At 36.8% G+C, this 12375-nt stretch overlaps 1 pseudogene; it reads left to right on the forward strand.

Annotated features, from left to right (window-relative positions):
* The first annotated feature begins 11256 nt into the window (after window positions 1–11256).
* Window positions 11257–11921, forward strand: LOC114630912 (annotated as a pseudogene).
* The last annotated feature ends 454 nt before the right edge of the window (window positions 11922–12375 follow it).

A 12375-nucleotide genomic window follows, 5' to 3' on the forward strand; every position in this document is an offset into this window, starting at 1 on the left:
CTTTCTTTCTTTCTTTCTTTCTTTCTTTCTTTCTTTCTTTCTTTCTTCTTTCTTCTTTCTTTCTTTCTATTTTTAGAATTTCTTAGCTGATTACATTTGAATGGAATTTTGGGCACAGAATTGATGCTTTAATGGCTTGAATATTTGTGAGACACTTCTACTGACTATTTTTCACATACAGAGTAGCTATAAATACTTGGTGATAGGATATTAAACACTGGCCTCCTCAAATGTCTCACCATATTCTTTTTATTTAATTGGATATTTTATTTATTTATATTTCAAATATTATCACCTTTCCCAGTTTCTCCTCTGCAAGCACCTTATCACATTCCCCCTTATCCTGCTTCTATGAGGCTGCTCCCCCACCCACCTACCCATGCCTCATGGACCTAGTAGTCCTCTACACTGGGCATTAAACCTTCACAGGACCAAGGGATCCCTCCCGTTGATGTCAGATATAGCTGCTTCAGCTCCTTAAGTACTTCCTTAACTACTCCATTGGGAGTCCCTGTGCTCAGTCTGATGGTGGCTGAGAGCATCTGCATTTGTATTGGTCAGGATCTGGCAGAGTCTCTCAGGAGGCAGCTGTATCAGGCTCCTGTCAGCAAGCTCTTCTTGGCATCTGTAATAGTGTCTAGGTTTGGTGTCAGCATGTGGGATGGATCCCCAGGTGGGGTAGTCTATGGATGACGTTTCCTTCAGTATCTGCTCCACTCTTAGTCCCTTTAGACAGGAGCAATTCTGGGTTAAAATTTTGGAGATGGGTGGACGGCCCCATCCTTCAACTGGTGAGCCATACTTAACCTGTGAATGTGGTCTCTAGAGGTTCTCTTTCCCCTTTGTGGGGTATTTCAGCTAATGTCATCCCCATGGGGTCCTGGGATGCTCTTGCTTTCCTGGCATTTGTGACTTTCTCGTTGCTATCCCCAGCTTCACATACCCCATTATTACATACCTCTGTTCAATTTCCTGACCCTATGAGTTGTACTGATTCTTTAACATTGATGCCAATGTTAAAGTTAGCAAATTCCCCTCTGATTAAGAAGAATTTGATAGAGGTTTTACTATGTATTTTAAAAGTTCTATCTTTTTTACTATAGTAAGAAAAAATTAAAGAAAGCTGGGTAACAACAGAGCACTCTAGAAGTCAGCCTTTCAACCTTCCTGGTTGTAGAAGAGAATTTGTAAGCTATCTGTGATGCTTGGCTTTGAAGTGAAAGCAACCACATTTATCAGGGTTTGAGTCTGTCTTTTCTTTCACATCTATACTATCTCTGCCAGGGGATTCTCATGGATATACTTTAAAAATTTACATCTACATTTTACAAAACATCTAGACCAGTGGTTCTCAAACTGTGAATCACAACCCATTTAACAAATACCTATCTCTGAAAATATTTACATAGTGATTCATAATGATAGCAAAGTTATAGCTATAAAGTAGCAAAAAAAATAATGTTATGGTTGCGATCAGCACAACATGAGAAATGGTGTTAACGGGTTATATCATAAAGAAGGCTGAGAATTAGTGATCTAGACTCAATCTGTAAAACCAAGGATGATTAATATAAATATGCATAAGGGTGATCATTATAAATTTTAAAGTGTATGATTGATGATTTCAGTTCTTCTATAATGCTGACTGAGATCAGGACAATAAAGAAGATGAAAAACTTTCATGAGATAAAACATAATATATATAATATGAGAATATATATATATACGTAAACATATACACATACACATACACATACACATACACATATATATATATATTAGTGAGGATAGGATTGAAGACATTGAGTTTAGCCATTCTTAAAGGACACAATTATCAAGAGTCCCATCTAAGTGATGACTAATAAAGGTGAAGAATATTTATATGATGGTTCTGAATTGACCTTTATGTCAACTTGAATGCTTATCAAGTGGTCAGGAAGAGAATGATTAATCGGTGGTACCATAAAATAAATAACATTGCTCTCTGGCAATGGCTGAGTCAAATTCTTACAGATAGCTTCTAAATGTGGGAGCTTTTTCTTTTATCCATGAATGGTGGTCAATCAGCAATGTGAAACTGAAAAAGAATACTCCTTCTAGTCTGCTTCTGTTTTCCCAGTACCAGAGTCTATAGACATACTCTTCCCTATCAATTCCTATGATAGACAATTTGAGAATTATTTATTGAAAATACCTGGCCAATCACTTCTATACAAATTCTATGTTGTGTTAGTAATTTTCACTAATGTGCCTTTAGAAGATTTATCATATTTGCTTCTGTGAACAGCAATGATCTAACAATTTTAAAGTTTAACACAGGGGAATAGCATGATTATATATTCCAATGTGACTAATAAAAACATTTTGGAAAAAAATATCAATGGAGTTTACAAGGTCTCCAAACCCTTTCAAAATAGCCAGCCTTTAAATTCTTGTGTTCATATATTATAACAGACTCCTTATGGCAATAGCTTAAAATAAAACTAAAAATAATAAGCAGATTGCAACCCAAGCCCTTAAAAATAAACAATGCTTTGTCATTACTTAGTAAGTTCTGCTAGATTTTGTGATTACTTTTAATCTGAAGTGCAGAAAGATTACATGCAACCTACACAGCAAACATCACACAAAAAATACTCCAGAAACTTTCTTACAATAACCAGGACTTAAAGTATAGCTTTGGGCTTCCTTGTTGTTGTTGTTGTTGTTGCTGTTGCTGTTGCTGTTGCTGCTGCTGCTGCTGGTGTTGTTGTTTTTCTGTTTGCTTTCTCTGTTTTGTTTTGACCTGCACTTCCACCTTAAGAACAACCAAATATGCTCTGCAAGCAATTGCACAGTGAGCCTACTTGTAGTTTCCAAATGAGAACAGTGGTCAGATACATTCTTTCATTTTTATTACTTTTTAAAAATTAAATACAATGTATTTTGATCATATTCACCCCTTCATTTCATTCCTCCCAGATGCATCTTCCCTTTCCTACCCACCCAACTTTGTGTCTTACATTTTGTTAATTCACTAAAAGCTGCTCATATACTCCTGGATATATAGCCTTCTACTAGACAGTGCAACTATTTTACCAAGTGCCACACTATTAAGAAAACCAAACCTAAACCCTGCCAGCAGCTATAAATTGACAACTCCAATAGCTCTAAAGCAAGGGATGGTACTTAATGCTGATTTTCCTTGTCCATGCTGGGATTTGGTCTGGCTTGACTACAATCAGATCTTGTGCATGCTGCCACAACTACTGTGAATTCATTCAGGAAATTGTCCTGCTATATCTAGAAAAGACTTTTTCCCATAGTTATCCACTGTCTTTGACTCTTAAACTCTTTCAGCAACCACTCTTCTGCATCATCACTGAACCTTGAAAATATGAAATATATTATAGATGTGCCATTTTCCCACATTCTCTTATTCCCTCTTATTATTTGTAGGTTTCTCTTATGGTCTAAGACCTGTTTTGATATGGGGCCAAGAACTTTTATTTATTTTAAATTTAAGCACTATTAAGCTTTTGTGGCCTGTATTAGAGTTTTTCTGCTGTGAACAGACATCATGACCAAGTCTTATAAAGGATATTTAATTGAGGCTGGCTTGCAGGTTCAGACATTCAGTCTATCATCATCAAAGTGGGAGCAGGCAGGCATGATGCAGGCAGAGCTGAGAGTTCTACATCATCATCTTAAGTCTGCTAGGTGGAAGATTCACTTCCAGGCAGCTAGGATGAGAGTCTTAAAGCCTACACCCACAGTGATATACCTACTCCAATAATGCCTCATGTACTCCAACAGGGCCCCATCTACTAATAATGCCACTCCCTGGGCCGAATATATACAAATCATCACATGACCGTTGCCTGTCTTTGGATATCATCTAGTGGACACAGGTAGCTGCAGGTGGCTCCCTGGCTAAAGAAGTATAGACAGATCTAGGTTTGTTTATTCTCACTTGGAAGAGGGGTCTTCATTTATTTCCATGAGATAAGATCATTTCAGGACATGAAACAAATGCAAAGCCAATCTTGAAAGTTTATGGTAGAATTTAGAAGGATAATTTTACTGAGTGAATCTTGCCTGACTTCCATACTCTGATACAATCAGAGGGAAAGTTCCTGAGTTGAGATTTCAAACAGGCACCCAACTAAGTGTTCTTGTTCTATCCTCTCTGTGAATGGACCTCAGAATGAATTTGCCTCAACACAGTGAGGTCAGGACAATACAGAAGATGGAAAAAAACTCTTGAGAATCAAATAGGCTTTTTTAAAGTACCCAAATTACAGTGAAGACAACTGGAATTGAAATGGACTAAGAATGCCTTTAAGCATAAATAAAGGCCAATAGGAAAAAGACTTTAGCTATTGAAGAAATAAAGCTATCTATCCCTGATAGAGCAGAAGTTGGTGAAATATTCAACTCATGTAGCAATACAGACCAAAGAAGGAGTCATTTTTAGATAAGAGGACAAAAACTAATGGATATTCTCAGCTAGCCTAAAAGCTGTGTTACTGCAATAGAGCAAAGATAATGGCTTCTACCTCTACAATTCCTTTCAATGATTGTTTTGCCAATATACAGTGTAAAGGAAACAAAGACTAATAATTGCTTGTCAGTATTGACAAAGCATGACGGGCATTGTGAAGAAGAGCTGAGGGAGGAAGGTGGGTGCCACTTGCCAATATAGAAAGTACTGACAAGCTGTGCTTCCTCCATGCCTAGGAATGAGAAAAGAAGAGGCATTTGAAGGTCAAGTGAAATGAGCTGTTTTTATCTTTCCTGTTAACAAAACACATTTCAAAGGCCAAATTTGAGTCATTGAGGAAAATTGAAAAGGTGCAAAATGATGCAAGGAAATAGCATTGACTTAGAATACTGGATACCAATTTCCATTATATGTGGGTTGTGAGGAAGCTGGGCTGTAGAATCATAAGCAAAATAGTCAATTGTGACATGTTTCAGAATACGGAGAAGACTTGCATTCCAGTCAGATTTCTCAGTGACACATAATACAAAACACTCAAACTGGTTTACACATCAGAAAAATTTTCAGGATCTGCAAAAAGGAACAGATGATAAGTAATTGACCTTCAAGTGAAGTAGCCTGAAAGGACAGTTGCTGAGCAAGCCACTGTCCTTCAAGGCACAAGGAACTTTTGCTTTATGTTTAGAGCAGTGGTTCTCAACCTTCCTAATGCTAAAACATTTTAAGACAGTTCCTCATGTTGTTATGGCCCCTAAACATAAAATTATTCTATTGATAATTCATAATTGTAATCATAGTACTGCAGTGAATTGTAACATAATTATTTGATATGCAAGATACCAGATATGCAATCCCCAAAGGAGTCACAACCCACAGGTTGAAAACTGCTCATCTTTAATTTTATGGAAAGCATAGACACAAGGAACTTCAAATGAGAGAGTACAATAAGAGGGTGCAATAGGAAATCATCACTATTTCATCCAGCTGAACTGAGAAACAGGCTTTGCCAGTAAGATCTCACAATGCAAATTGAGAGATGAAAAGGAAAGTATGGCTTAGACATGTGGATGGCTACGCAAAAACAGTAGCATCTTATCCATGTTTAAATCATTCCCAAAAGGATTTTTAGACAAACTTATTTTATATCTGCCTTGTCAACAGTATAACAATTGAATACTATCCTGAATGTTTTAATGCAGTAGGGTTTATCCAGACAGATGCTTAATTGACAACAATAGTCAATTATCTTAATAATGTAAATAATAATAACATTCAATTATGTGAGGGTCAGACTTGTCCTATACTAGCTTTGAAATTTTCTATCTGCCTTTTAGCAGTAAATCTCATTCCACGAGTATTCTTTTCATGGCTATCCTACTTGTAACTCACATTGGGAGGCAGTGAAGTGCTAAGAAACTGTACTCAGTAAACTGTTTTGATGTTATGTACTCATTAGTGTTTTGTTTGGGGGCTTGAAGACCCCTCTTGTTCAACAACCATCTGGATGCCAGTATAAGGGAGTCATCTGTTACAGAATGTTCTAGTTGCAGAAAAATAATAAGATTTTATATTCTTGAAAATGTTGTGTGTGTGTGTGTGTGTATGTGTGTGTGTGTGTTATGTACTGTATGCATACATACCAGGGGAAGATATCAGGTGTCCTTTATTGATTTCCACCTTTCCACTTGAAACAACGTAACTAACTAAACCTGAAGTCCATAGTTTGGCTAGAATAGACAGCCAGTGAGTACCTAGGATTATAGGGAATTGCACTGCATCAGTACTGGGGACTCAAACTCACTTCCTCCACATTTACAACAATCACTCTGATTGAACCATCTACTTAACCCCCCAATCCTATTCTCATGTTAGATAAAGCTTCCTGCTATATCTAAAAACACAGAAAGCCATCTTAATTTATTCTTGAAACAGTTTCAGAAGTACAGTCAAAGAGTGTCATAATTGATTGAGATTTTTATGTCAGGCAGTCAATTAAACAGAGTTAAAATTAAGATGTACCCTTTTATAGACAAGAGTCTTAGTTTTAATTATTAACATAACAGAGTCTATAGTTATCTGAAATAGAGCCTCAGTTGAGAAACTGCCTATATCTGCTTGGTTTATGGGAATGCATATGGAAATTACCTTATCAACCAATAAAGGAAGGTACAGCCCATTGTGGGCAGTATCATCCTTAGGAAAGTGGTGACATTATAAAAATAGCTAACTATTAGTAAATCAGAGAGCCAGCAGAGCAAATAACATCTTTCATTGCTCCTATATACTTCCTTGGTTATGAATAAGATCCTGGTTAAAAGTTATGATGCATGAAATAGCAGGTAGTCCTTCCTTTGGGTTACTATTTTGAGCCTCTAGCTTCCTTCAATGATGGAATGTGACCTGGAAGTATAAGATAAAATAAATCCTTTACTTTCCAAGTTGCTTTTGGTCACAATACTTTATCATAACAACAGAATGAAATGAAAATAAATAAACAAATGTCATCATTACCTAAGCAATCAAACACATCTCCTGTTCAAATTTTCCCCATTATTATTTTTTTTCTCGTTGTTTTCCTATAAGGCATATATTTATTTTCAGGCTGATAGGACTGTTCTGTGTAAAGACTACATAAATTTCCTGCACTTTGTCCTCAATCTTCACTTGTGCCCACACAAAAAGATGAGAAGGAAATAAGAAATTCCCAGGAAAAAAAGGGCTAGTATGATCAAGCTATATATGCCATTTTTGAAGCTTAACCAAAATGGAAATACTGACCTCAGGCCCTGGGTAATTTTTTCAGCAGTATCTGCTGCATCAACACTCAGCAGAGCAGCATTCTTGAAATTCAAAAGCTCACTATATAAAGTTAAAATATCCAGAGAGGTGTTAGAATTATGCATAGTATTTTTATTCCTACTCATTGTGTTAAAGCTTGTCTTTAACAGCATCAACATTTTGGCAGCCAAAGTACATGGCTTAAACCTGAAAATGGAGCCCCCAAACAGAGTTATTAAATAAACAGCCTGGTAAGCCAAAGACAGGTAATATTCTGCACAGAGCCTTACAAACCTAAGAGAGAAGTGCATTGCTTTTGATACTGCATATTCCATGATGGGTAAGGAAGGCATTCTTGTCAGAATGACCTAAGACAAGCTCAGTCTTGTTAATGACATAAAAAAAAAAGGTGCGGGGGGGAGGGAGGGGAGAGGCGGAGAGCCTTTGGAGCTGCTTGGCAAGAATCTGACAGGGACCAAGGACAAGGAAATGGGCTACTTGACAGAAACATGACATTGGCCAAGGACAAGAAAGTAGGCTTCAGGCAGGAATATGAATTTGGCTAGAACAAAGTAGTAATTTCAGGCAGGAATATAAATCTTAGGCTAGAACAAAGAAGTAATTTCTGGCAGGAATCTAAATTTTAGGCTAGAATAAAGAAGTAATTTCAGGTAGGAATCTAAATTTTAGGCTAGAACAAGGAAGTAGGATTCAGACATGAAAATGGCTTTGACCTAGGACAGGGAAGTTGGTTCAGACATTTTGGTTATCCTGATAAGCCCTTAGAAACAGTGATCCTGGGAGTGTTCACAGAACTTTGTTTATTACCTTGCTTGTTCTTTGACTATTTGTGTTTATTGTCTTGCTTATTCCTTGACTATTTGCATCTATTGTATTGCTAGTCCTTCAACCTAGAACTGACCTGAATTCTTGCAAGTAATTAAAATGGTATAAAAGTAAAAAAGAGGAGCAGGGATGGGATAGGGGAATCAAGGAAGGGAAAATGGGGAAAGGCGATGACATATGACGTGTAAATAAATAAAATATCCAATAAAAAAGAAAGAAATATATGGCAGGCAATAAAGCTGAAAAAAGAAGAAATTAATTTTTAAATATCTTTATTTGGTATATTGTCTAAAATCACAGTAATTCTAAAGAGCCAATATCTACATTATTTATTCTTCTACTGGAAATGCCTTTTAAAAGACCACAAACCCAAATGATAGTTTTCCTCAGGACACTGTTTGGTATAGGTTTCCTTCCTATAATTTATGTGGGATCTTTATAGTGTCTTGGCAATTTTGCAATTCAATTTAAAAAGTCTTGAAACACATCTTTCTGCTCAAATCTACTTCTAACAATCCTAACAATATTTTATTGCTAAGACTAGCATCCGATTATGTGACTTTTCCAACATCTAAGGAATAAACAAAATTCTGTAATGAAGCATAACCACTAATTTTCCCCCAAATGAAATTCTTCTTGTGTCAGATATTGGTCAAATCACAAGTTACAAAAAATAGCTTAGCCCCAATGTTTACCCTGTCTTACACAATAAACATACTGGGAGGATGATCTCAGAATTTGCCATCAGAAATTCTATATTTAACTTTCTGTAAAATCTGAAACAACTGTATCCATACAGCTTTTTGAACACTCTTCTAGAATTATTAAACTATTCATTTGTATCCTGAATTGTACTAAAAAGTGTATCAATTTTAAATAAACAATTATTAAACTTTATGTTTCTAGGACCTAGATCTGTGATTCCAATACAAACACAAGTGGTGACATTCATAGATGTTGCCTGAATTGTCAAAATGAATAAGCACTTGAATAAATTTTTCTGTGATGATACACTACAGGAACATGATCATCTACATTTCACAATAGGAGATATAGTTCATAGCTGTATAGTTATGAGGATCACAAGTAGAATACAGAAGAATTTATATAATATGACAATACCATTATGCATATATATCTATCACTTTGAGATTTTCACTCTTTTAGGCAATTGCCAGTGGTAATGTATAGCTAGTTTTCAATGCAACACTCCCACAGTGTTTCTCAATTTCTTCATTTAGGTAAAGGAATGGGATACTGTTCTTTCTTAAAAGACTGGATACAGCCTTAATTAGCTTTTGTTACATGAATATATTCTAAAAAGTCATTCTTTCTTGAAATTCTAATTTTCAGTTATTAGATGAAGTTAAGGTGTCTAGCTACAGATTTTGAGTTGTTTTTATTTAAGAGATGATTGCTATTATATCTGATGGCATTTATGCTAATTGCTCATCTCATTTCCATAATTTACTTATTATTGATTTAATTAAGTTATTATTTTTGAAGCCAGTAAAAATTAAAATAAAAGAACTACCTAAAAAAATTAGCTGCTAGATTCAGCAGGTAAAGATATTTATTTCCAAGCTTGATAGCTTGAGTTGGATCATGTGGACCCACTTTGTAAAAGTGAGTTGTTCTCTGACCGTTATATCCACATACTCTGCCAAAATACACATATGCATGTACTTAAATTTTAAAAATAATTAAAAGTGTATATAGGCAGTTTTCAATAGCCACTCTGTGAGTTTTCAAGAAATATACTAAACAGGAGCCAGTCTTCATAATATTAATACAAATAACATGATAATAATCAAAATATGAATAATTCCACAGATACCTTGAAGAATACAGGAAGAAATGGACTACATAGAAAACATTCATGTCATAGCAAAATAAAACAGACATAGATCATGTTTACCACTAGTTTATCTAGGATATGAAAGAGAAAGAAAATAAAATTAACATATACTAATATCCAATTGTATAATATGAAACTGGGAAGTTTATCCTAGGGTCCTGGCAGGCCTCATTGGGGACAGAACTGGTATGCTTTTCTATATCTGGAACATATAATCTGATAAAAAAATTTTTTGCTAAGTTTATTATAAACCTTGGCTTCAATTTTGTTTTCTAAAAGCTTAAATCTTTCATTTCCACTGCTGTTATCTTTGATTTTCTTCCGACTGCATACTCATTACTCTTGTTTTTCTATTTCAATATCTCTGTTATAGTTAGTAAGAGTGTAGTTCTTTGCAGCTACATAGGCTATACGAAATACACAACAAATGGGAGATGCAACCTGTAGAGACCACCTGCAGTAGAAGCATGGCCCTCAGTTGACGGATTTTGAGCCATTTGAAAAATTTAACCCAGAAATGCTCCTGTCCAAAGGAAAGACAGGGACAAATATTGAAACAGCGACCACCAAATCTAGGGATCCGTCACATCTGCAGAGAACAAACACACAAACTATTGTGATGCCAAGAAGAACTTGCTAACAGGAGCTTGATATAGCTGTTCTCTGAGAGATTTTTCCCAGAACATGACCAATACAGATGCAGATACTCACAACCAACAATCAGACTGAGCCCAGGTATCCTAATGAAAGAGCTAGGGAATGAATTGAAGGAACTGAAGGGGATTGCAACCCCATATGAAGAACAATATAAACTAATGGACCAGCCAGAGCTCCCAGGGATGAAATAAATGAGTATACATGGAGGGAGCCAGGACTTCAGATACAATGTAGCAGAGGATGGCCTTATCTGACATTAGTGGGAGGAGAGGAAGCCTTGATGGTCCAGTGTAGGGTAATGCTGGAGGGGTGAGGCAGGAGTGTGTTAATAGGTGAAGGAGCACCCTCATAGAGGTAAAGAGGAAAGGGGGAGGGGGGTTGAGATGAAGGGGTTTGTAGAGAGGTAACCAGGAAGGGGGGTATCATTTGAAATATAAAGGAATGAAATGATTAATTTAAAAAAAAAACAAATTGCAAACAAAAAGATTTCCCCAAATTTGGAAAAGTTGAACCAAAAGGATGATTTTCTTGAGAGATAACACTTAACAAAGTGGAGAAAGTCTGTGAGGGCGGCGGCAGAGCTTCTCGGAGACACTCTTGGTTCTTGCGGCTGAGGAGGGATTTAACCGCCACCATGTCGAGCAAAAGGGCAAAGACCAAGCCCACCAAGAAGCACCCTCAGCGCGCAACTTCCAATGTGTTCGCCATGTTTGACCAATCCCAGATCCAAGAGTTCAAAGAGGCCTTCAACATGATAGACCAGAACCAGGATGGCTTCATTGACAAGGAGGATCTGCATGACATGCTGGCTTCAGTGGGAAAAAATCTGACTGAAGAACGAGGCCCCAGGCCCCATCAATTTCACTATGTTCCTCACTATGTTTGGAGAGAAGCTGAACGGCACCGACCCCGAGGACGTCATCAGAAATGCCTTCGCTTGCTTTGATGAGGAAGCAATCGGCACCATCCAGGAGGATTACCTGAGGGAGCTGCTGACCACCATGGGTGACCACTTCACAGACGAGGAAGTGGATGAGCTGTACAGGGAGGCCCCCATTGACAAGAAGGGGAATTTCAACTACATTGAGTTCACACGCATCCTCAAGCACCGGGCAAAAGACAAAGATGACTGAAGAGCTGCGGCTTCCAGCTAATGTTCCCTGTTGCCATTGGGGTATTTCTGAGATTTTTCTCCTGGAGCCCATTGCATGCCCTCGCTTTACTGCTTTTTGCCTTTCTTGTTTTGTATTTATTCTCAGCCACTTTGGGCCATGTGTACCTTTATAATCAGACTGGAAATGGGACTTTCTGTCATTACAGGATGAGAAAGTAAGAGAATTTTAACTTCCAGGCAGTCCCATCCCGTGTAATAATAGCTGCAGCCCACAGAGTCAGTATATTTTTTCAGAGAAAGTTATCCACTCAATTTTTTTCTGAATGATAATTAAACTTTCTGATAAAAAAAAAACACTTAACAAGTGAAATCAAGATCAGTCAAGCAATGTAAATATACGTATATCCCCTAAGGAAACAGAAGCAGTAATTATGTCTCAGCCCTAAAAAAAGACCCAGGCCAGATAGTTTTAGCACAGAATTCCATTAGACTTCCAAAAAAGAGCTAATATCAAAACTCCTTGAAGTATTCCTCAAAATAAAATCAGAAGGAACATTGCCAAACTCAAGTCTAAGCCAAGCAATGCCTCAACAAAAAACAGGAAACACTAAATCTAATAGAAAAGAAAGCTCAAGCACT

Source organism: Grammomys surdaster, unplaced genomic scaffold (genome assembly GCF_004785775.1).
Source record: "Grammomys surdaster isolate TR1022 unplaced genomic scaffold, NIH_TR_1.0 348, whole genome shotgun sequence".
Taxonomy (NCBI): Eukaryota; Metazoa; Chordata; class Mammalia; order Rodentia; family Muridae; genus Grammomys; species Grammomys surdaster.